We start from the raw sequence: 25,618 nt of genomic DNA on the forward strand, positions 1-25,618 counted from the left end.
GAATAATAGAAGTGCAGGCTGGTAACATTCATGGAGGGAAATCCATGATATCACTCCTGAAAGGTAGGTAATATCCAAGTTTCTCTAAATCTCAGTGTCATCAGGCTCTCCTGACAATTCATAATACACAAACACCATGCTAAGCCATAGTACTGGAGTTCCACAAGCATAAATGAACATCCTTCAGGAATCCCAGAGCTCTTCTGAAAGAAGATCAAATGCTTAAAAGAAACTAAATAAAGTTCTACCTTGGTAATTCAATTTCCAGCAAGTTCTCCAAGAGGTGGGTACGGTTGCTATGGAGGAAGAGCAATGGAAGTTTGGTTTACAAGAAGACAACATGAAAAAGAAAATAACAAATCCAAGAAATCATTGAGGGTCTGTCTATACTACAGCGCTAATTCGAACTAACTTATTTCGAATTAGTTAAGTCAAGCTAATTTGAAATAACGCATCTAAACCCAAAAACTAATTTGAATTAGTGTTTTGCTAATTGGAAATAGCGCGTCCACACTGATTGGACGCTGGGTCACATTTAAGGGCAGCTGAAACCGGTTCTGGCAGGGCATCAGGTCAATAGTTGCTTTGTGTGGCTGCTGTCTGAGGCTATCTGAGGCTCGTGCTTTAAGGGGCCCCCCTGGACAGCCAGTTCTCAGCTTTTTTACTTGCTTGCCTACCTTGCCAAGGGACAGCAAAGCGTTTTCCTCTCTGCCTGCCTGTGTCTGTGGTTCCCATTGGGGACGCCACTGCAGTTGGCACATGGAGCCAGAGCTCGCCCTGGGCATTCTGCTCCAGTTTTTGGACTTGCTGCTGCAAGCCTGCCAGGAATGGCTGGAGGCTGCCTTGCACCATCTGGTGCACATCAGCCCCCTGCCCTTCCCCCTGGCCTCCCTGGGGGTTGTGGGGGAGCCGCAGCAGCGTCTGGACACCAGCAGCGACTGGTGGGACCGCATCGTCCTGGAGTGCTGGGGAGACCAACAGGGGACCCAGAATTTCAGGATGAAAAAGGACACCTTCCTGGAGCTCTGCGAGTGGCTCACCTCTGCTCTGTGGTGATGGGACTCACATGAGGCACGCCATCCCTCTCCAGAAGCGTGTGACCATCGCCCCGTGGAAGCTTTTCAGCTTCCGATCCATTGGGAACCAGTTCGGTGTGGGGAAATCCACCGTCGGAGCAGTGCTCATGCAGGTACGGCACTCACTGGCCACTGGGCTGCAAGGAGGGGATGGGCCACCCCAGGGAAAATGGGGGGGAGGAGGCTAAAGTGCCCCGCATGGGAGGGTTCGGTCTGTCCCGGCCATACTACATGTCACTCATGGTGGCCAGGATCGCAGCGGGGGTCGCCTTTGGGAGTGGGGCACAGGGCAGTGCCAGGGAAAAAACACTCCTAGTCACCCGGGCACCCCAGTGATTTGTGGTTTGGTGTGTCTCTCTGCAGTTGGTCAAGGCCATCAACTGGGTGCTGCTCCGCAGGGTGGTCTGCCTCACTGACCTGGACGTGGTTATCCAGGGGTTTGGCGCCATCGGCTTCCCCAACTGCAAGGGGGCCATCGACAGGACGCACATCCCCATCTGTGCCCCGGAACACCAGGCCTCCCTTTACATTAACCACAAAGGTTGCTTCTCTATGATCCTGCAGGCCGTGTCTGACCACCGGGGCCAGTTCATGGACATTAATGTGGGCTGGTCTGGCAAGGCACACGACGCCAGGGAGTTTCACAACTCTTCCGAGTGCTAGAGGCTGCACACCAGGACCTTCTTCCCCGATCGTCACATCAGGGTCAGGGACGTGGATATGCCCATCTGCCTGGTGGGGGATGCGGCCTACAGCCCTGGCTCATGAAGCCCTACACGGGACACCTCAACCCCTCCCAGCAGGCCTTCAATGCCAGGCTCACCAGGGCCCGCATTGTGGTTGAGGGGGCCTTCAGCCAACTGAAAGCCCGATTTCGATGCCTCCTCACTCGCCTCAACCTCGCAGAGCACAATATCCCTCTCGTGGTGGCAGCATGTTGAGTGCTGCACAATTTATGTGAGCAGAAGGAGGAGGCTTTCCTGCCAGCTTGGATGGCTGAGACTGACCGCATGGCTGGCCGGTACACATAGCCCTGCACCATCGCTGTCCGGGAGGACCAGTGGGAAGCCATCCAGATCCAGGAAGCCCTGCGGGAGAGCTTCCTGGTGGAGGAGGACTTAACTCTCCCTGCAGGCCCCACTGGGGCCTTCTTCCACTGTCCCCTCCTTCCCCTTCCTAACCCCCCATCCTAATGTCAAATAAAGACACCTGTTTTAGCAACATAAATCTCTTTTTATTTTACATAACTGGGGTGGGGGAGGGAGGAATGAGGGTGGAAGAAGGGAAGGGGAAACCTAGGAGGAGGGAGCTGGAAGGAGGGGGAAGGGCAGGAAGGGAAGGGAAAGCTCAGGGCTCGGGGTCCTGCTGGCTCTCCCGTCTTGCAGCACTGCGGGTGCGGGGGCGTAGGAGGGGAGTGGGTGTGGAGGGTGGGGCAGGAGGGACGGGGGGTGCAGAGGAAGCAGGAGGAGGAGCAGGGGTGGAAGGAGGAGCAAGAGCTGGTGCAGTCGCAGGCGCTGGAGCAGGAGGAGGCAGGAACCTGTCCACCAAGGTCTGGAGGTGGCCTCTGAGGGCACAGCTCTGCTCCTCCAGTGCCTCCAAGCTCTGCTGTCACAGCCACAGCTACAGGTCCTCCCGGACCCAGTGGTCCTAGGTGCAGAGCTGTTGCTCCAGTAGCCACAGGTTCTGCTGCTGATAGTCTTCCAGGTTGCAGATGCACCTGCTGGCCCGGGTGCGGGTGGCTGTTCCAGGCGGGGTGGTGCACCCTGCAGTCTCAGGTGCTGCGGCTGTGGTGAAACAAGAGCAGTGGTCAGTTCTCCCTGGAGACACAGTGGGTGAAACCCAGCCCTCCTCTGCAAGGTGAGGTTGGCGTGTGGGGAACGGGCCAGGGCCCCTGCATGACACCCAGCTGCTGCTCCATGGTGGGCAAGGCTCAGACGCACGGTCCCTGGGCTCCCTCTCCTCCCCCCATACACATAAGGGGAGCATGATAGCACTCACATGTGGAGCCCTCTCTGGCCTTGGACAACACAGCCGATGTGCTCTGTGGGATGCCTCAGGGGTCCCGGTTCCTGGGCAGGCTCCCTGCAGGCTCCTGGCTCTCAGCATCCTCCTCCTCTTCCTCCGTGTCAGGGATGGGACCCTCTGCCCCGGGGTCAATCACTATCCGGGGGACATGGACTGCGTGAGCCCCCAGGATGCGGTTCAGGGCCTCATAATGAGGGCATTCCTCCGGGTTGGCCCCTGGCTGGGAGGCCCTGGAGTAGGCCTGCTGCAGGTCCTTTTTTTTGCAGCGTACCTGCTCCTGGGTCCACATGTGGCCTCTGATGGCCAGGCTGTCAGCCATGCAGCTGTAGATGGTCGCATTCCTGTGCCTAGTGCGGAGATTGTGGACGTTGGAGGCCTCCCCCCAAACCTCGATGAGGTCCACGATCTCCGCACTAGACCAGGCGGGCACCCATCTTGCAGCCCCAGGCAGGCTCCTGTGAGCTGCCAGCCTGGTCCTGGGAAGAGGCAGAGGGCTGGGTGGCAGCGGGTGGCTGGCTCATCTTGTGCCAGGTGCAGGGTCTGCTGGCTGGGTGCTGGCAGGCTTGCAACTGGCACAAGTACTGTAGCCAGACCGTGCCCTTTAAAGGGCTCCGGGGCCGGGAGGGGGGCAGAAGAGTTTCCTTGGTTTGGCCCAGAGTGGCCACCAGGGCAACCTGGGAAGGGCTAGCCTCCAGCTAGTTCAAATTAAGTGGTTACACAGCCCTTAATTTGAACTACTTAATTCAAACTAGGTGTTACTCCTCCTAGAATGAGGTTTTCCTAGTTCAAATTAAACGCTCCGCTATTTCGAATTAAATTCAAAATAGCAGTTTGCATGTATAGCCGCTATGAAAGTTAATTCGAACTAACGGCTGTTGAATTAACTTTGTAGTGTAGACATACCCTGAGTTATTTCATGTTTTCCAGCATTTAAATATAAAATAAATTATCCAAAAAATTCTGCTGTATTATCTTTTTTTCTTTAACATCAGTAAAATCATTTATTTGTTTTTTCATTGAAAGAAAACATTTAGTTTACCAAAACTATAGTATTATTAGAGCGTAACTTGTTTAAAAGTAATATAAGTCCAAGGAAGATACATCTGCAAATCTACACATTAATACTCCTTATTCACATAAGTACAAGTTAAACCTCTTTAGTCCAACACCCTCGGAGCCTGATCGATGCCGAACCAGAGACTTTGCCAAACCAAGGATAGTCAATATTTTATATCAGCACTACCAACACTTCTGCTGCTTAATAGGCTCTTAAAAGACACTTAGGGGTAAACTGGAGCTAAATAAGAGAAGAGAACCCTGAGAGCCAGAATTGGTGGATGTAAAAAACTCTATAGGACCACGGAAAACTCAATGACACCCATAAGAAGTGGACATCTGGCTAATTAAAATCATTTAATCTAGACCATGGATATTACTGAACTGGAGAGTGCCGGGCTAGAGAGGTTCAGTTTGTCATCCCACTGAAGCAAATGGTATTATCACATCAGTAAAGGCCTGTCAAGTTAGCAAGCATTTGCAGGATTATGTCTCAGATATTAAATGGAATTAACAAAAGGCCCCACCTTGGTAAATTTATTTTGTGAAAGTCATCCAGGTCATGGGTATTTGGGCTACAGGAAGAAAGCATGTCACATTTAGTGTTTGGTTGTTTTGTTGTTGATGTTTTAAACACAGCATAGAACAAAATAGGCAGTCACCAGAAGTGTAAAGTTTAACAGCATTCAAACATTTAAGAGAAGGGAACAAAAGATTCCACCTTGGATGTTTTATTTCTTATGCCTCATCCAAGTCATGGGAGAGAAAGTGCTGGAAGTTGTATTAATTAAATTTGTATGGATAGTGACAGGCATGGGAGGGTAGGGGATGGGCATTAGGCTCTTTCCCCAAGCCAGCACATGGTACCACCTTATATGTTAACAAGAGAGGAAATATAATCCCTTTTAGTTGGTGGGGAAGAGCAAGGAGAAAAAAAATTCACCACAAAACCCAAAACTGATTGGCAGGAACACAGCCAGTTCTTTCATATAAACAGCTCTGGTATGGATGTCATGCCATGTGGTAATCTCCAACAGGTAGGTCAAGTTTCTCTTGAATTATGTGCTGATATTTGGGTGGGTGGGGTTCTCTCATTGTCCCTCTTGTTACCTGGAAGTAAAGTACTTTTATCTGTCTACTGTTACTGAATCAATTTCTGGTCTGCAACATCATTCAAAACCCAGAAGCAAACATAATGAGAAAAACAACAAATGGTCTGGTAGCACTTTATAGACTAACAAAACATGTAGATGGTATCATGAGTTTTCATGGGCACGGCCCACATCTTCTGATGACTGGAATTTTGAGTTTTGGATGTGCAGACCCATCCAATAATTTGATCTATGCCAGCAAATGCCAGCAATGCCCCACTGCCAGGGCCGGATGGAGGTATGGGTGAGCCGGGCTGCTGCCCAGGGCACCAACCAATGGGGGGCGCCTGATGACTCCTTTAAGGGGTGCATGGCATCCCTTACAGCTGCCATCAGGCGCCGCGCACCCAGCTCCCACAGCGCCGGCCCACCCGCAACCCAACGGCGCCGGTCAGCAACGCCCTTCCCTCCACGGCCGCGCACCAGCAGTGACAGCGAGGCCAGACTGGGCCGCACTTGGTAATGGACTCAATGGTGATGAGGGATAGTTGGGAAATTATCAACCTAACATTCAATGACGGTGCAAACAACTCTTTGTGTAGATTCCTGTGTGAGGAAGGATACTATCTATTGATTTTGATTCTTATCTGCTTCATTTTAACTACCCAAGCGTCAGGTGATTATTGATTCCCAGGTCTGCCTTCCTGGTTTTTCCTCTGATTTTCCATACCCTCTGCTATCTGTCTCCCCCGCCCCCTTCTCTCCTATTTATTTTAGGTCTGCACATCCTAAACTCAAAACTCCAGTCATCTGAAGAAGTGGGCTGTGCCCACGAAAGCTCGTGATACCATCTACATGTTTTCTATAAAGTGCTACCAGACCATTTGTTGGTTTTTTTCTGTGCAGACTAACTGGGCAATCTCCTGAAGATAATGGCAAAAGCAAGAGTATATTTATTTTGTAATTACTATACTAGTCTGTGCAGTGGTTATGCTATATAAAGTCTCCTGTATTACAAAGAAAATTATATTAGAAGATCGTTACGGCTGTAAAGTCAAACATTCAGAAGTTACAAAATGCCAAAATTAAGGATGCCTGTGAAACCTTAATTCTGCCCCATAGTGCATATGCATTGGGATACAGTCTTTAATTACTTGAGTACATGCTATTTTTTCCACAGGACACCTGCCTCATTAAGTGCATAGGCTACATGGTGCCATACAAATTAGTTTATATAAAGGCTGGGGGCACACATGTGGATAAAACAAAATATTGAATTGATGCTTCTTAATTCAGCATTAACTCATTTCATTTAATTGCCTTTTTGTGTGTTATGAACTTGTAATGGACTGTTTGAAGGCTGAGAGGCATAGGGGATACTGGGACTCCACGAGGGAAAGTGAAGGCTGAGGGGGAGTGGCACACAGAGAGATCTGGGTAGACAGAGGAAACTAGTCTTTTAAAGATGGCCATAAGCAAATCATCTCTCATTAGAGAAGGAATGGTCGGTAGTGTTTTTAGTAAGCAATAAATTACACCTTTGGATGCCAGCCCAAATAGTGCCATAGACTCAATGCAGGTGAGAGAGAAAATGGGGGAAGAGGGCTGAACAGAACATCTGTAACTAAAGCTCAAACCATGCACTCTCACTTGCTTCTGTATTTCATTGCAAACTCTGATCAGGTAATCAAGGCTCACACATCTTCAATGTAAGGGGTTTTGTCCAGTGCTTACTGTTGTAAGAGTCTAAATGAACTGAATGAGTTCTTCCCTGACAGCTAGCTAGGTGTAGGAGAGACATCTAGAACAAAACTATATTTATATAAACACACCCAGTCTGCTTAGATTTCCAGCAGATAGAGTGCTGTTGCTCACAATTGTCAACTTTGGCTGCTGCTGGGTTACAAATCACTTTAGTACAGGTTGAACCTCACTTGTCCAGCACCCTTGGGACCTGAGTAGTTCCAAATGAGAGAATTTTCTGGACCACGGTAGTTTAGTATTGTCCCACATCATGACCAACACTTCCTCTGCTTACTGGGCTATTAGAGAACATTTAGGGGTAAATTTGAGCTAAATAACAGCACAGAACACTAAGAGCTACAACTGGTGGCTGTAAACAAACTTTGTGGCACCGTGGGAAATTTGGCCTCGCCCCTAAAACGTGGACATCCAGCTAACTAAAATCATTCTCAACCAGGGATGTTTCAGAGAGAATTCTGGATTAGAGAGGTTCGACCTGTACTGAATGCTGGGGTAATAAAATTCTGTTACCAATTATTGTGTGAACACAGGGAAGCAGTACTCTACTTTGTGTCTCCTAAATGAGGGGTTCACCCTCATCTGAAAGTACTTCATTAAGCCAGGAGCTTCAATACCAAAATTACCTAGCCAAGGAAGAGGAGTGGGGACAGCTCTCTCTGAGAGGGGATGTGAACCCTCCCTGAAGTGGTCTCCTTGGGGCATTTTAACTAGTTCACCCAGCCCCCACTGATCAAAGAAAGAGCTAAATAGGTTTCATTAGGAGCCTCTATGATGGGTCAGGTCCCCCTTGGGACTGAAGTGCTGAGACCCCCCCTGAGCCTGCTTACCCTGACAGCCTGGATACCTTGCAGCCCTGTCTTGTTGAGCCCAGATCTCCAGCCTACTTCAACTGAGTCACAGGGACAGGGCCACGTCCCCCAGGCTGCAGACACAGAGTATAAAGCAGCACCTTATTTTAGGACAGTGGCCACCAACCAATAGATCGGGATCTACTGGTAGATCTTGGAGACTCTGACAGGTGATCTTGACTGGTTTGGCCAAGAGGCTGTCAAGCAAAGCACTTCAGCTGCCCCTTCCCCCATTGCTGTGCATCTCCTGCCCTTTGCCTTAGAGCTTCCCCTGCCCCCTCCCCTCCCGGGAGCCTCCTGCTTGCAGTACAGAGCAGGGAAGGGAGAGGAGGGGTGCTGATGTCAGGGTGCCCCCTCTTCCACCCTGTATTCTGTCTCCGCAGAACAAGGAGAGGGGGACAACAGCGCTTGGGATGGATAGAAATTGCTGGCTGCTTTTGAGAGTGCTACCGGGCCAGGGCAGGGGTGAGTCTGCCTTAGCTGCACTGCACCACCACCCTGGAGCCAACTGAGGTAAGCAGTGCCCAGGTGAAGCCAGCTCCAAAGCCCTGCCCCAGTCATGTACCTCCCTTTACACCCCAAACCACTGCCCTAGCCCTGAGCCCCCCCAGACCTCCTTACAGACCCTGAACCCTGAACCCTCTTGTCGGGGACTCGAACCCGGATGGCCTCCGTTCGTTGTCTGACCGCAAAGAGACAGGCAACACTAGCAAGATCCAAATCACAAGCTCTTTATTGAATAGTGTGCACTACAATAGAGAGCAGCCCGTCTCCAAAGTGAACCAGCCACGATTTCAGTAACAAGTAAGATTATATAGACAGTCCCGTCACGTCATAAAACATTTGCCCAAGCATCTCAGGCCCCCATTAATTAGTTAGAAGCTTCTAGTGTTAATGCGTATACTTCAAGGCCTTAAGCAATTCATAATGCGTCAACAGCTTTCTTATCAGCCCAGAAGGCAAGTACAAAACAACAAAGAGACAGGGAGTTAAAACAAACAGAGGGCAGTTCATTAAGATCAGGGTGAGAACAGAAACAGGGAGTTACCTTATCAGTTCTCAACCTAGCTGTTCCCATCACAGCCGGTATAGGCGCAGCCTTTCACTTACTTTATGTGACAGGGTGCCGGCCCTGCACTGGCCCTTTAAGACCAGGACTCAGGCCCTGAGCCAGGGCTAGAAAGAAAGAGGCCAGCTGGAGCGGTTTAGGGCCAGTGAGAGCCCAGCTGGCAACTACCTAGGGCAGCACAATTGGCTTGTGGAAGCCAGCTGAACCAATTAAGGGAGTGAGAGCCCAGCTGGCAGGTATATATTGAGAAGCACAGGTTGCTTAGGGGAGGCCAGTGGAGGGCTAACTGCAGAGGAAGTAGGAGCTCCTTGGAGGGAGACAGCTGAAGAAGAAGGACTCCAGGAGAGGCTGGGAGGAAGGCGGAGGCGAGTTGGTGCCACCTGGAGACTGCCTGCCGAGGGGATGCTGGCTGGGAGATTGCAGTCAGCTGGGCAAGTCCAGGGGAAGGAAGCCTGGGGATCCAGGTAGGAAGTGGCCCAGGGCAGGAGCGGGAGCTACCCCTCCTGGCCCGAGGGCCTTGGTGCGTTTTGGCTGGATGGCCCTGCTGAGGGAGTGATCCGGTACCTGGTTGCTCACAGGGCCCTGGGCTGGGACCCGGTGGAGTAGGGTGGGCCTGGGTCCTCCTACCTGGGGCGTGCCCCGCTACAACAGTTATAAACTGCTTTGTGGACTCGGCCTTGCGTAAAGGGCCAGTTATATACTGCTTTGGTGCCTATGATGACCAACCCATACAGACTGTAACTTGCCCTGAGGGGCTATATGAGGACAGTCAGGGGGCACTGAGGCACACTGGGGGTGTGCACCCCCTGACACTTTATTTTTGCAACTTAAGCAAGTATGTAGGGAGTGCTGCTTGCTTGAACCATGTTTCTAGTTCTGTGCAGGGACTACCCAGAAACCTTGGTTAACCTCTTTCCTTGATCTGTCTTAACATAACTGCACTAGGCCCAATTCTCTAGGGCCTAACACTCTCCTGCACCCCAACTCCTTGCCCCAGGCTCAGCTCAGAGCCTCCTCACACTCCAAAACCCTTAGCCCAAGACCAGAGCCTGTGCCCCAACCCTCTGCCTGGTGAAAGGAAGGGAGGATGGAGTGAGCAGGGGCGGGGCCTCGGAGAAGGGGGATGAAGGAGGTGGGGCCAGGGTATTTGGGTTTGAGGTAGATCTTACATTGCACTTAAATTCAAAAAGTGATCTTGTGCTTAAAAAGGGTAGAGACCACTGCTGTAGGACCTTTTCCCAGTACTCTAGCACACAGCATCTCTGGGAGCTGAACCTCAAATCTGTCTCCTTCTCTATGGAATACAGAGCAAGCTCATGTAACTTTGTCCTTTTTCTCAATATAAAGAGAGAGATGCACAGACTCCTTGCCCCACACAGGTAACAATTATTTACTCTGGGTTTATCAATACACAAGTGATTTCATTAAGTATAAAAGGTAGGAAGGATGTAAGAGATCATAAGAGTTAGCACAGAGAACAAATTAGGTTACAAAGAAAATAAAACAAAACAAAGTAAGCTTAATATACTAAATAAATTAATTATTAATTAATATTTCACCCTACAAGTTGTTCTTATAATCATCTTCAGAGATCAGACATCCTTCTAAGCTAAGGTCAGTTCCTTCTGCTACTTAAGTCTTAGTTGTTAACAGCAGTCACCTTGGGTGGGGTAGCCAGGAGAACTGACTCATTCTCCACCCTTAAATTGGATTAGTATAAGCAAGAGTCCTTTGTTTCAGTTTGCTCTCCTCCCCTCTTACTGTGCAAAAGTGCAGATTTTAATATAGATTCCAGTATCAGGTGATAGGGATCATGTCTCTGTAAGGCCCTTGTCTCCATATCTCATGGGCTGACCCAAACCTCTGCAGGAAGGTTCAACTTCATTGTCTCTTGCAATGGGCCATCACAGCCTTGAAACAGTGGGAGTGACCCAAATCTCCCTGATGATTTGCCATTACAGAGATCCCCTGTAGTAATCCTCACTGATTAATGAGGGTAATGACACTCCCTGTCACACTCTCCTTCTGACCCCTCCCCACTTCAGCTGAAAAGCAGCTGTGGGTATAGTAGGATGACCATAGAACAGTGGGATTGGGAAACCTGCATCATGTGAAACTGCCTGCTCCATGCGGCATTGCAAACCCTTCCCAAAGCACCCTGTGTCTAGTTGTACAGTGGGATAGCTGCCACAACGCACTGCTCCCTGGGCTGTTGCAAGAGCTGCTAATGCAGGTGCGCTCCACCATCACAAGGAGCACAACAGAGGTTCCCTGTAGTGCTCTGTGAGCAGAGCTGTAACTGCCAGCGCTGTACATCTGCCAGTGTAGACACACCCTCGTGAGTCCTGCCACGAGTGCAGGGAACTGGACTAGATGACCTCTCGATGCACAGGCACCGACTCCATGAATGTTCTCGAGGTAGAGCTCCCACTGGGAAAAACTAGCAATGCTCATCAGGCACAAGGAGCCAAGCTTCCCCTACTGCCTGCCCCCCCCCCCCCTCAGTGCCTCTTGCCCCCTGGAAGGCCTGCTAACCAACTCCTCCTCCTCCCACATAGTATCTCTCACCCCCACAAAGAGCTGTTCTGCAGCATTCGGGATGCTCTTGGGAGCAGGAGCAGAGACACAGCATGCTCCGAGGAGGTGGCAGAGCAGGGGACTTGGGGGCCGTGGTGGAATGTACGTGGTGGCAGGGGCAGAGCAGGGGCAAGAAAAGGCAAGGACAAGGATGGAGGGGAGGGTGTCAAGCCCCCCAGCTAAAGGGAAAGTCAGCGCCTATGTCTCAGGGTCCCAGTCAGGCCTCTGGTTCTAAATTCAGAAACTTCCTTTTGCATTTTGGTCTGACTTTCGTTTGTTACCTCTAAGACGTCACTTAAGTTAACACAAACATCTATTTTTAATTTTACTTACGGTGGCTTTAGAATCTGTGGCTTTGAGTAAATCTTTCTAAAAGGAACACAGGAAAACAAAAATTATTTCAAATTAAGGAACGATTTTCATAGCTCTTCAAAAAGCCTTCGACAGTTTACAGATACAGATTCCCACCACTCACTGATACCTACCAATTGGTGGGAGTGATGCAAACCCGTAAATATGCCATTAGAGACCCCATTCAGTAATCCTCACTTGATCTACACAAATGATACATGCATATACATGGGATAATCTCATTCAGTTGATGACAGTCGTTCCAAACATATTACCTAAGGCAACTTGTATAAAGCTTATCTCAGTTGTGACACTGATTCTATAATCATGTGTTCAGAAAGCTTATGAAAGCCTCGTCACTTCTGCCTTGTTATTTGAAGTCCTCACCCAGAGCTGAAATCCATTGTGGGAGGACTGATTCTGCCCTGCCTGCTAAGATAAAAATCACTGTCAGCTGAAACTAGGTGAGATGGGGCAGCGTTTCTGCCCAGCCTGCAAAGACATGAAAGTTACGAAGAGACTGATGTGCAGAGGTCACAGCAGAGAGGCAGGTGGTAGCAGAAGGTGACTGATAGTCGGTTGGCAAACAAGTAGCAGAGAGGGGCAGTGAGCAAATACCCAAGCAGCAGGAAGAATAAGGTGCCTTTTTACACCCCACTCCACCTAGGGTGGGAAGTGAACTCTGTAGTTGTGTAACCCACACACCAAGGCTACGTCTACACTGGCATGATCTTGCACAAAACTCTTTAGCGAAAGAGTTCTTGCATTAAAGTAGTTGTGCAAGAGCGCCTACACTGGCATGTGCTTTAGTGCAAGAGATGTGCTTTTGCACGAGAGCATCCATGTCAGTATAGACGCTCTCTTGTGCAAGAAAGCTCTGATGGTCATTTTAACCATAGGGCTTTCTTGCGCAAGAAATTCATGTTGCCTGTCTACACTGGCCTCTTCTGGAAGAGCTCTTGTGCACGAGGGCTTATTCCTGAGTGGGAGAATGAGAGTTCTTGCGCAAGAAGCCCTGATTTTATACATTAGAACATCAGTTTACTTGTGCAAGAACATGCGGCCAGTGTAGACAGGCAGCAAGTTTTTGTGCAAGAGCAGCTACTTTTGCATGAAATCGCGCCAGTGTAGACACAGCCCCTAGTGAGGTTACTGAGCAATGCAAGTGGTACCTAGACCATAGTAACAATTAAGACCAAGAGACCTCTACAGCCTGGGCTGGGAGCTAGCTGGCTTTTCGCTCAGAGGGTAGAGGCTCCTATACTCAGCTCTAGAAAGCCCAGGTTCAAATCTGCTTGGGGGTGGTTATAGCTGCACCTCTGAACTTTAGCTCTGCAGCGGCCAAGCAACATTGACAAGCAACTGTGAGTGGGGTGCAGAGGGTCAGGCATGTGAAAGGGTTTGGATGACTGGACTTAAGAACCTGAGAGGAAAAGGACACCCCTGGCCTACTTGGGGATGGCTCTTTTGAGGAGAGCACTGATTCATACCAGCCACAGACATGCTCTTACATATCTAACTCTGAAAAAGATAAGCAGTAGAGCCGTGCGGTCCCTCTCCGCCTGCCTTTGAGGGGTCCTTGCTAGTTTAAATTGAGTTTTCATTTGAAACATGGCAGCAAACCCCAAATAAGTTTTAAGAGCATAAGAATGGCCGTACTGCATCAGACCAAAGTTCAGCTAGCCCAATATCCTGTCTTCCGACAGTGGCCAATGCCAAATGCCCCAGAGGGAATGAACAGAACAGGAAATCCTCAAGCGATCCCTCTCCTGTCATCCATTCCCAGCTTCAGGCAAAAAGAGGCTAGCTAGGAACATCATTCCTACACATCCTGGCAAATAAGTATTGATGAACCTACTCTCCATGAATTTAGCCACGTCATTTTTGGACCCTGTCAAAATCCTGGTCTTCACCACATCCTCTGGCAAGGCATTCCACAGGTAGATCATGGTTTTATATAGAGGCAATAAGATTTTCTGTCTTATTCTCAATCCCTTTTATAATGTTTCCTAACATTCTGTTTGCTTTTTTGACTGCTGCTGCACACTGAGTGGATGATTTCAGAGAACTATCCACAATGACTCCAAGATCTTTCTCTTGAGTGGTGATAGCTAAATTATTTCCCATTATTTGTATGCATAGTTGGGATTATCTTTTCCAATGTACACTACTTTGCATTTATCAAAGCTAAAAGAGAAGTGGTTAGAAATCTCAGCAAAGCGGAATTGATTCCAGAGCTCTAATTCTGAGACCTCAAGGGTTCACAAAATCCAGGAAAGTCCAACAGGGGATAGTTACCTCATTGTGTTGAAGATCTTGACTGGTGTTTCCTGCCAGGTATAATTGGACACACTCCTGCACATTAAATCCAAATGTCATGTCAAACATGGAGATCTAAATAACATAAAGGCTTTACACCTAGTCCAATCTCTAGGCATGTTTAAAGATGCAAACAGTACAACAAAGAAACAAACCCAGCAGTTTAGCCTCAACAGAACAAACCAAACCAGACAAACCAAAGGTGGCTAGAATGCTGTGGTTGATGAAGAAAAGCAGTTTCATATTATTATGTCATGTATCATTGAGTGCACTCCCAGTACATCATGATCTCTGCAATAAGGAGCTTACATCTTATATCATCATTGGAATGCCAAAACTAGTCACTAAAAGATAATCAAAGTTATATGGCAAAACAGATGTAGTGTTTACTTACCAAGCTTGTGAAGACCTCACGCTCAACAGTATTTCTTTTTGTCTCTGTTACATAACGGTTCAACTTTTGTGCTTCAAAAGCTCCTTTGTTTTTAAATTTCACTCATTTTTATTTAAAAAAAATTAAAAAGATGAAATACTCCCAAAGTAACCAGAAACTGAAAACAAAATGTTTCGTTTGACCCAAAAAATTTTTTATTTTGACAGGGGGGAAAAAATCGGTTTCAAATTGAAACCAACTGACTTTTTTCCTTCGGTCCAGACCCAATCTGAAAAATCAGTTATGCAGGCTTGGGAAAGTAAATCCATAATTCTACCAGATATTGAAAACCATGGATTCTGGCTTTATGGCTCATTGTAAGAATTAGTCCTGCCAGCTAACCTTTAATTGCTCACTTAATTTTAGGTAGTGATAGAAATGTAGCCACTATTTGATCTGAGGAAGTGGGTCTGGCCCACGAAATCTCATCACTTAATAAACCATCTTGTTAGTCTTTAAAGTGCTCATAGTCCTGTTCTTTGTTTAATTTTAGGTAGTCTCCCACAGTGTGTGCAACAACTTCTCCCAAGTTGTGTTTAGTTCAAATACTTGCCCCAGTCCTAAAGAGGAGCTCTGTGAAGCTCGAAAGCTTGTCCCTTGCAACAACAGAATTTGGCTCAATAAAAGAGATTGCATCACCTCCTTGTCTCTCTGATCAATTGGTGTCTGATATTCTGGAACCAACATGGAAAACCACATTGTTGATTCTTATTGAATGTGTAATCTGCAGTAACCTCCCATCCTTTTTAGCAGTACTACTACCTACCCATTATTCCCCATTTTGTAGTTGGGCATTTGATTTTTTTTTTTCTTGCTAAGTGCAGAATTTTGTCCTTGTCTTTATTGAATTTCGTTGTATTCAGACTAGTTCTCCAATATGCCCAGGTTGTTTAGAATTCTAATCTAATCCTCAGAAAAGCTAGCAACCCCTCCCATCTTGGTGTCATCCATTGATTTTATAACCATACACCATTATCCAAATCATTAATAAAAAGAATGAAGAGTATTGGACCCAGGACAGACTGCTGTGGGACCCCATTAGACACACCCTCCCAATTTGACAGCCACCTATTGATATCTACTGTTTAGAGTCTTTTAATCAGTTTTGGGTGTACCTTGTAAGGGTTTTATCTAGACCACGTTTACCTATTTTAGTGATGAGACTGTCCCAGTGTCAAAAGCATTACTAAAATAAAGCTATGGCATGTCTTTGCCTTTGCCCCTATCCATGAGGCCAGCCTCCCTGCCAAACAATCTACATGGGAATGTCTACACAGCAGCATTATTTTGGAATAACAAAGTGCGTCTACACTACAAGCTTTTGTTTCAGAATAATGTCGAGCTGGAGGACATCTATCTCCAACTCCTGTAACCCTCATTTTACGAGGAGTAAGGGAGGTCGAAGGACTAGTGTTCTTCCTGCTGCGTAGACTGCACCTAAAAGCCCAGTTAATCTATATTGACTTAAGCTATACAACTGACATAGCTGCTGTGCTTTTTGTTAAAAAAAAAAGGGGGGGGGGCCAGTACTCCAGTTGTTGGGCAAAAAAAAATCAACCCCCCGGTTTTGCCCTTTTAAGACACATGGCCCCATTAAGACACGTGGCTTAGCCGGCGTTCGGCCATTTTCATTACAGAGGTGTCAGTACACTCCATTCTTTCCAGGTAAGCTCTGATTGGAGGTGCTGGTACTGCATAGTGGGCAGTACTGTCACAAAAAAAAGAATGACACAGCTGAAGTTGCATGGCTTAATTCGATTTCCTGCTGTGTAGACAGCACCTTAAAGCCGAGTGAAGCTATTTTGACTTAAGCTATACAATTGATGTAGCTGAAGTTACACAGCTTAAATTGACTTTAGCCCTGCTGTGTAGACATGCCCCATGTGGTCAGCAACCAGAGCCAGACTGGATCCCTGCTGCTTTCCCAGCCCAGGTGCAGAAGGATTGCCCTCCGAGTGGTTCCCTTCCCCCTTTGGTCTCTATTGCAGTGACAGGAGCAGGAGCTCAGGGGCAGGAGCTCAATTCTTGGCAGGAGACAAACCGAAGGAACCTTCAGGAACAGTGGGAAAGCTTCCGTCTGAACCGCCATGTTTTTGAAGTAGCAAATGTGCTGTGCAACTAGACAAAGGCTGTAGGATGCTCACAGGGAGGGGCAGTGATTTTAAGAGTTAATGATTTCTACACTTTGAGCTAAAGGGTGCAGTGCAATTAGCCATTGTGTGACAGCCCCGCTCATGTCACTTCTGTTGCACAGGGTGTGACAGAAGAGTCTGCTCCCTTGCTCATTTTTCTGCCCATCTAGGCTAACGCAACACTGGGGAATCTAGTGTACCTCTAAGAACTGGGATTTTGCACCACTGATTTGAGTTTCTGTAGATATTCAGTGCCCCTGCTACTTTTTCCCATCCATGTGCAGAATGAATTATCATGTGCAACAATATGGAGATGAGGTGTGACACAACAAAATTCACGTGATGGGGGTTGGGATGAGGGGTTCAGCATATGGGAGGGGGTTCAGAGTGAGCAGGGGGTTGGGCTGCGGGCTCTGGGATAGGGCCAGGGATGAGGGACTCAGGCTATAGCAGAGGGTTGGGGTGCAAAGATTTGGGGTGTAGGTGGGGCTACTGCAAGGAGAGGATTCCCCCAGCTCTTTTTCATCCCGGGGCAACACTTCGTTTGTGGGGGGGAGAAGAGGCACCTTTCTCAGCCAAAGCAGCTCTGGGGCTGAGGCCCAAAATAGGCCCCTGGGCCCAGGACCAGGCAAGTCTGGGCAAAGACTGGGTGGAAGCTGGGGAAGGGGCACTGCAGCAGGTCTGGGCTCCACAGTAGCTCGAGGTGTCATGGCAGGTTCAGGCCATAGCAGAGCTGGAGTGGGAGAGGGGTGCCTGTCCATGGCAGGTCCAGGCCAAGGTTCGAACCAGCCGTTTCCCAGCTGTGGCAGATCCAGGGGCAGATTCCCTGAGAACCTGTGTGGTGCTAAACCGGCTGGTCCGCACAGATTGCAGGGAATTTAGGCAATAGCTACCTCAGGAGGGGAGCGATGGAGACTCTTGCTTACCAAAGCAATCTACTTACCAAAAGTAGCCAAGACTGAAGCACAGCCCCATGGTGCAGCCCATCACATGTAAAGTGCGTCTTGTAAAACAGTCTTTGACCCATCCTCTTTTCCCTGGAATAAAGGAGACGTGCATGAGACTGGTCCTTTCTGTTCAAAGCAGCATGAATTGGTGGCCAACCCTTCCTTTAGCCAGGATGCGGGGTAAGGCAAGAGGTGTGGTTACAGCCTCTGGTGGCATAAGTGACACAGGGAGGGAGAATGCAGGAGGGGTCACATTCACCCCTCCCTCCCCCAATGCTGTGCGCAGGAGGGGCTGAGACTACTGAGGGTGGAACCTGGCACCTGCAGGAGGGGTCCATCCCCCAATGGGCCCAGCTCCCTGTGCTCTTCCCAATGCCCGGGGAGGGGCAGGGCCGACCCACACTTGCTGGCAAGAAACAGAGCAGCCAGGAGAGCAAAGTGAGTTGGGGCCATTACTCCGCCTGCCTCACCGCTGCAGGTGAGTGCAGGGGGGGAGGGGTGGGACTAGCGGGTGGGAACGGATGAAATACGCAGGGGCTGTCTTACATTGCCTGACTTTTAGCAACATGGGTTTGTTTCCCCCTCCCCATGAATCATCCAGTAGGAAGAGCTCATCATCCCCACAAGGACATGTGATCACATCACGCGGTGCTAGAATCCACATGAGAACACATCCTCATCCCCCATAAGAGTAACCCTAATACATGAGCATACCCCAAAGTAATAAATAAATCTGGTAACATGAGGGCAACACACCGAGTCTTCTTGATGAGCCACCATGAAACTAGGGGCCACAGAGACCTAGCAACTGCTTTCTCTGAGCCACAGTAAATGCCACCAGGACCCCCATACTCCCAACTTCCTCCCACAACTCAACCTCCTGCCTGGATTCCTGTGCCACGTGCAAACTCCCTCCTAGCACCTGCACCCCATACACACCCCTGCACCCAACTGCCTGCCCCAGCCCAGAGCCCCTTCCTGCACCCTGAACCCTTCATCCCCAGCCCTACCCAGAGCCTGCACCTTTAGCTGGAACCCTCACCCCCTCCTGTACCCCAACCCTCTGTCCCAGCCCAGTGAAAATGAGCAAAGGTGGAGGAGAACACACAATAGAGGACAGGGGGTGGAAAATTCAATAGTGGGACCTCAGAGAAGGGGGAGGGCCTTAGGGAAAAAATGGGGTAGGGGTGTTTGGTGGCTGTCTACGACCTCATAGCTGCCACGATGGCCCAGAAAGGCCACAGGTGCACCCAGGAGCAGGTGCACCTGAAAATTAAAGAGCTGCGGCAGGGGTATGCCAGGGCCACTCGGGGCAGCTCCTCAGCAGGGGCAGACATCTGCCCCTACTTTGAGGCACTGAACCATCCTGAGGGGCGGGATGGTTCATGCCACCCCGGGGGGCAGCGAGCTGTGTCCAGAGGGCCCTGATCAGGGCACAGAGCAGGAGCTGCCACACCACCAGGACCCCTGAGCTGTCCCAGCAGCAGAGTCAGCAGGGTCTTCCAGGGAGGCCACACCATTTAAGTGCCATCACTGTCCCCTTCCTCGGGGAGGCGGTGGGGAGGGAGATCAGGGACAGCACACATAGGCCTTGCTTACCACGGATCACTCAGCCACCTGTGCAGAGGCGAGCAAGTGCCGTGCCACTCCTGGGCAGGTGGCTCCAGCTGCCTGTCACACAGGGGCCTTGGCCTGATAGCCACACGCATGTGTGAAGAGACCTGACATGCTCCTGACCCTGGGGTGGGACACAGCAGGACGCCCTCTGTCATGATTATGAGGGTTAGCCAGCAGCCTGGGGATTAAGGGGTTAACTACACCTAGCCAGGTGGAGTGACCAGTAGGAATGTAGGTGGGACTTTCAAACTGGGACAAAGGAATTTGGGTTTTTTCCTTTCTCCCTTTTGTGTCTCTGGGTGTGTGTTCTCTACAGCTACAGAGAGGGACAAGCATGAATATAAAAGAAAGAAGTATTTCAAGATATAATGTGCCACCCTCAAGGGGGCAGAAATATTTTCTTTTGTCTTTCAGAAAGAGCTGGTACCGGCTGAAGAGCAATCAAGAATAATATGGATTTATTTTTGCGACAAAAATTGTGTTTCATATATACCTATAGCAGTGTTCATGCTTTTTTGGCCGACTTTGGGTCTCTAAACAGCAAGTGGTTTTTCATGTGACTCATATTAAAGAGCAGTTAAGTTGGTACCTTCCTGACCAAATGTTTTATCGCTGCAGATTTGACTTTGTCAAAGGGGGGGAATGTAAGGCTGCTGGGGAGTGCGCTGGGGTGAGGGAGCGGAGTCCGAGTGGGGAGGTAAGGTGCAGGAGCAGAGTGGGGGTGTGGAGTCTGAGCAGGAGCTAGGGTGCAGGAGTGGACTAGAGAGGGGGATGCAGGGTCTGGGTAGTAAGGGCAGGTAATTGGGGTGCCTATGTGGCACAGTTCCCAGGAAGCACAGATGGCTCCATGCCACTATTCTTGCAGGTACTGCCCTCTCCCGACTGCAATTCCTGGCCAATGGAAATGACAGGGGGTGGAGCCTGCAAGCGAGCGCAGGAATAGAGTTTCCCTCTACTGCCATGCCAAGCTGTTTCCTTCCCCTGACAGGCCCAGCCCACAGGCCAAATGAGTCCTGCAGCTTTCCTTGATCTGGTCTGCAAGGCTTGGGGCTTCTCCTTCCCACAGCGGGGAGCAGATGCTTGCACTCCAGCCACATGAGGGAAATGGAGGCTCGGAAACTCGCTGAGTGGCTGGAGCTCTCCATTGCAGGTGGGGAGGCCGAGTCTGGCTGGCTGGATACAGCTTGTGGGCCATAGGTTCCCCACCTCTGCTTTAAACAGAGTAAGGTGGATTTACCTGAGATTGGAATCCCATTGGGACAGTGCACTTGGGTGCTGTGTCAAGTCCCTTTGACTGAGCCTTCCAAGAGCTGAGGACTGCCCACGTCCTCAGCTGAGCTACACAGTGGCTACTCAGCTGCTGTGGGGGTGGGGGGTGCGTGGCAGGCCACTGTCCCACCCCAGGAGCAGCAGGGAAGTCATCACCCAGCGCTGGCCCTAGCTTCAGCCCTTCCCCAGCAGTGGAGCTGCGGCCTGCATGACTCATGAGGCAGGCGGCAACTGCTCTGGCGGCCGGGACTAGGGCCACGTGAAGGGCAGTAGTTGCTCCTTGCCAAGGAAATCATTCCTGCCACTGTTTATTAGGAGTGTTGTGTAGCAGCGCAGCCCAGGTCTTTAAGAAAAAGAGCTTGTGGTTCAAACTTTGCAGGTATGTGTATGTGGGGCGGGGGAAAGGGGTGATGTCTTTTTACCTTATCTGTAATTTAGGAGGGTCTCAGATTATGAGGGGCCTCTAAATACAGAAACATGACTAGTTTTTAGTTGTATCCTCGCCTCTCAATAATAAAACATTTTTATTTCTATGTTCATCTTCCTTACTGTTAGAATACTACACCTTTCTTGCCAACGCTACGGGGCCTCTTAAACTTGACGTATCTTATTCCAACCCTGCCTTTGGAGGTTCTTGAAGAGATTTTGGAGGATAATCACAATGCCAAAGTGCAGACAAGTGGATTGGTAGGTGCAAGCTTTACCATCATGGCTGCCACCCCATCATATCCTGGGAATCTCTGGGACCCCAATGGGCCTTCATCAGCCTGATCCTGAGAGCTGTCCTGACCAGAACAAGCCACAGAGAAAGACCCAGCTCACACCCCCACCTTCACGGCTTCAGCTAAGACCTGAACAGCATCTGCAATGTGAGCTTTGCACTCCTGCTATCACCTCTCCCTGATGTCATTTGCCTTTCCCACCTTTTAACTTCCTTTTCTTTCTCTTTGCCTTCTGATTAATAAATGTCTCGCTTACCAGCAAAGACTATCTCTTGCACGCTGCTGGGAGCCAGTGATCAGAGAGGCAGCTAAAAGCAAAGCCTTGAACAGGCCAATGTTGGTACTAAGTTGACTGATTAATTAGCTGAAGTTGGGAACGTAATTAAACTTTATCCCATAGTGTAGACATACCCTAAGGTGCCACAGGACTACTTTTTGTTGTTGGAGACAGATGTATTTTCTATTTTTTCTGGAGATAGATGATACATTTTCTATTTTTGCTGTTCTTTTCTCTCCCAGTTTGTGTTTTTTAAAAAAATTCGACTTTTTAACGACAGCAGCTCTGCCCCATCCTAACTCTTTCCCCCAAAAGGACAGTTATTGCCATCTAAGGGTATGTCTACACAGCAGTGTTATTTCGGAATAACTGACATTATTCCGAAATTGTATAGTGCGCGTCTACATTGCAAGCCATTATTTCTAAATAACGTTGAGCTGGAGGACTTCTTAATCTGACGCCTGTAACCCTCATTTCATGATGGTTGAAGTTGAAGGAAGAGTGTTCTTCCTTGGACTTTCTGCTGTGTAGATAGTATCAAAAGCCAATTTAAGTGATTTCGACTTCAGTTACGCAATTGACGTAGCTGAAGTTGCGTATCTTAATTCAACTTTCACCCTGCTGTGTAGATGTGCTGCTGACTACACCTGTTAAAAGTCCAGTCAGTGCGGTGGAGGCCACAGGACAAGGTAGGCTCCCTCCTGTCCTGGCTCTGCGCATCTCCCAGAAGTGGACACGAGGTCCCTGTGACCTCTAGACTCAGGGGTGACCAGGGAAGCTCTGGGTACAGCTCTCATGACCGCAGATGCTACACCTGCAGCTCCCATTAGTCGGGAATTGCAACCAATGGGAGCTGCGGAAGCGATGCTTGAAAACATGAAGTGTTTCCTTCAAACTCTGTGTTCTTGGGGAACCAGAGAATAATACTCATGGAAGACAAACAAACCTCCCCCTCTCCTCCTAGCCTGTGATTGAATCTAGCAGATTAAAAAAGCAAGAAAAAGGCACCTAAACCCAGCCGGAAAATGGTGGCAGGATTAAGGAAACTCTCTCAGCCTCATTTGCACAGAGGATGGGACAAGGGAGGTATCTCCATTTTCATACAGCATGGAGAACAGCACATGCAAAGCAAGAACTGCATGAACTGGGACACAGCAGGAAAGCATTGCCTGATGGGAAATCATGCTAATGACCCCACACTCAGATCAGTTATTATAAGATAAGATTAGTAATAAATCCTCTATTGGTATCCAACTTACTGTAACTGCCTAACTGCATTGGCAGGTGTCCTTAAAGGAACACTGCCCCTAGCCAGGAATAATCAGTCCCTATTATCTAGCCTGATTGGCCTGGGCATGAGGGAGCATAGGAAGCCTCTTTCCACCCTGCCAGGGGCATGGGTGCCTAGTGGGAAGGGAAGGCAAAGGGGTACCCTCACCCCCCAGACCAGTCATGGTCTGGGGGTAGGGTAGCCCAGAAGGACCCTGGCCCTGCCCCCTTCAGGTATAGGTCCCACCCCTTCCAGGGCCCATGCTGCAAAATTATTGCCCATCTCTGCTACAGACCCCCCCGCTCCAGCTACCATCACCGTCTGGGAACCCAAATGTTTCACGGAATGATGAGATCTTTCTCCTCCCCCACACCGTCCTCTCTAGGGGTCTGTCTACACTAGCCCCCTAGTTTGAACTAGGGAGGTTAATGTAGGCATTTGAAGTTGCAAATGAAGCCCGGGATTTAAATAGCCCGGACTTTATTTGCATCTTCCCGTCCAGGCGCCATTTTTAAATCCCCTAAGTCCGAACTAACTGCCCGCAGCTACACGCATCTGTTAAACGTTAACTCAAACTAAGTCCTTAGTTCGAGTTAACTGTTACACCTTGTGGATACTGTAATAAACAGGGTCTACTCTGGAGAAATTGGAGAAGATCCAGAGAAGAGCAACAAAAATGATTAAAGGTCTAGAAAACATGAGCTAGGAGAGAAGACTGAAAGAACTGGGCTTGTTTAGTTTAGGAAAGAGATGTCTGAAAGGGGACATGATGATGGTTTTAAAGTATCTAAAAGGGTGTTATAAGGAGGAAGGAGAAAAATTGTTCTCCTTGACCTCTAATGATAGGACAAGAAGAAACGGGCTTAAACTGCAGCAAAGGAGATTTAGGTTGGATGTCAGGAAAAACTTCCTGCCTGTCAGAGTGGTTAAACACTGGAATAAATTACTTAAGAAGGTTGTGGAATCTCCATCACTGGAGATATTTAGGAGCAGGTTAGACAGACACCTTTCAGGGATGATCTAGACAATGCTTGGTCTTGCTCTGTGGGCAGGGGACCGGACTCGATGACCTCTTGAGGTCCCTTCCACATCTAATGTTCTATGATTCTACTCCAAGGAGAGCCCCGCTCTTGGAAAGTGAGTGAAAATTCATAAAATGTCACTGTCACAGGCCCCTTGTGCTTTATGAAAATTGGCTTTTGAACATGCATATGCAGAGCTCGAAGCCGCTTTAGATACAATGCATCATGTAATCAATCATTTTTAAAGTATCAATCTACTGAATGTGTAGATATAACACAGAACAAAAATCAAACTCCACCTATTCCATAAAATCACTTATAAAATGGAACAATTGTTAAAGAAAAAGTGAACTAGTCTAGATAAAAAGGATGGTGAAGTTCATGATGGTGAAGTTGACAAAAGGGAATAGAATTGGAAGTGAATGGATAAAACAATGTGTTGGAAATTAGGTCCAATAGGAGAACAAAATAATGAGGCAATAGGCTGATCCACCATTGCCTTTTGGCAAAGCTGAATTTAGGCAAAAGCTAAGTAAACTACATTTTGAGGGGTGGGGGGCCTCAGATTATGAGGGGCCTCTAAATACAGAAACATGGCTAGTTTTTAGTTGCATCCTCGCCTATCAATAATAAAACATTATTATTTCTATGTTCATGGTCCTTATTGTTAGAATACTACACTTTTTTGCCAATGCTACGGGGCCTCTTAAACTTGATGTATCTTAATCCGACCCTGCCTTTGGGGGTTCTTGAAGAGATTTTGGAGGAAAATCACAATGCCAAAGTGCAGACAAGTGGATTGGTAGGTGCAAGCTTTACCGTCATGTTTGCCACCCCATCATATCCTGGGATTCTCTGGGACCCCAATGGGCCTTCATCAGTCTGATCCTGACTAGAATGAACTCAGATCACATCCCCACCTTCACTGGCTTCAGCTAAGACTTGAACAGCACCTGCAATGTGAGCTTTGCACTCCTGCTATCACCTCTCCCTGATGTCATTTGCCGTTCCCACCTTTTAACTTCTTTTCTTATCTCTCTTTCTCTTAGTCTTCTGATTAATAAATGTCTCGCTTACCAGCAAAGACTATATCTCTTGCACTGCTCCTGGGAGCCAGTGATCAGAGAGGCAGCTAAAAGCAATGCCTTGAACTGGCCAATGTTGGTACTAATTTGACTGATAAAGTACCATTTATGCCCATGCTGCTGTAGCTGTGAGCCTGCCAGTGAAAACAGTGCAGACAGACGGCTCAGGGAGTAGTCGTATTAGTCTGTAACTTTAAAAACAACGAGTACAGGAGGCCCCCGACTTGCAACGCGATTGGTTCATCGTAAGTCGGGGGCATCGCAACGTGAAACTTCATCCATGAGAGGCACCGTACACCCTCCTAAATGCAGGCTGAGGACGTAAGGTGGAGGGTTCCGGCCCCTTCCGCACTTACAAAAATGGTTGTAAGTGCGGGTGGGCAGAACTTGGGTGGTTGCAAGTCAGGGGCCTCCTGTTGTCTTGTAGCAACTTAGGGTATGTCTACACTAGCCCCCTAGTTCGAACTAGGGAGGCTAATGTAGGCATTCGAAGTTGCAAATGAAGCCCGGGATTTAAATATCCCAGGCTTCATTTGCATCTTCCTGGGCGCTGCCATTTTTAAATCCCCCTTAGTCTGAACTCCGTGCTCACAGCTACACGCAGCACGGAGGAGGTAGTTCGAATTAGGATCTCTAATTCGAACTACCGTTACTCCTTGTGGAAAGTG

The 25,618-nt window shown here is 48.7% G+C and overlaps 1 long non-coding RNA gene across 1 annotated transcript; it reads right to left on the reverse strand.

Annotated features, from left to right (window-relative positions):
* Positions 1 to 248: 248 nt before the first annotated feature.
* On the reverse strand, positions 249 to 17,769 carry LOC142819331 (uncharacterized). Its single transcript, XR_012897186.1, has 4 exons — positions 17,685 to 17,769; positions 14,156 to 14,212; positions 11,840 to 11,875; positions 249 to 296 (listed from the first exon to the last, which is right to left on the reverse strand). It is a non-coding gene; the product is annotated as an uncharacterized LOC142819331 (long non-coding RNA).
* Between the last annotated feature and the right edge of the window lie 7,849 nt (positions 17,770 to 25,618).

The sequence above is a fragment of the Pelodiscus sinensis genome, chromosome 22 (genome assembly GCF_049634645.1).
Source record: "Pelodiscus sinensis isolate JC-2024 chromosome 22, ASM4963464v1, whole genome shotgun sequence".
Lineage (NCBI taxonomy): Eukaryota > Metazoa > Chordata > Testudines > Trionychidae > Pelodiscus > Pelodiscus sinensis.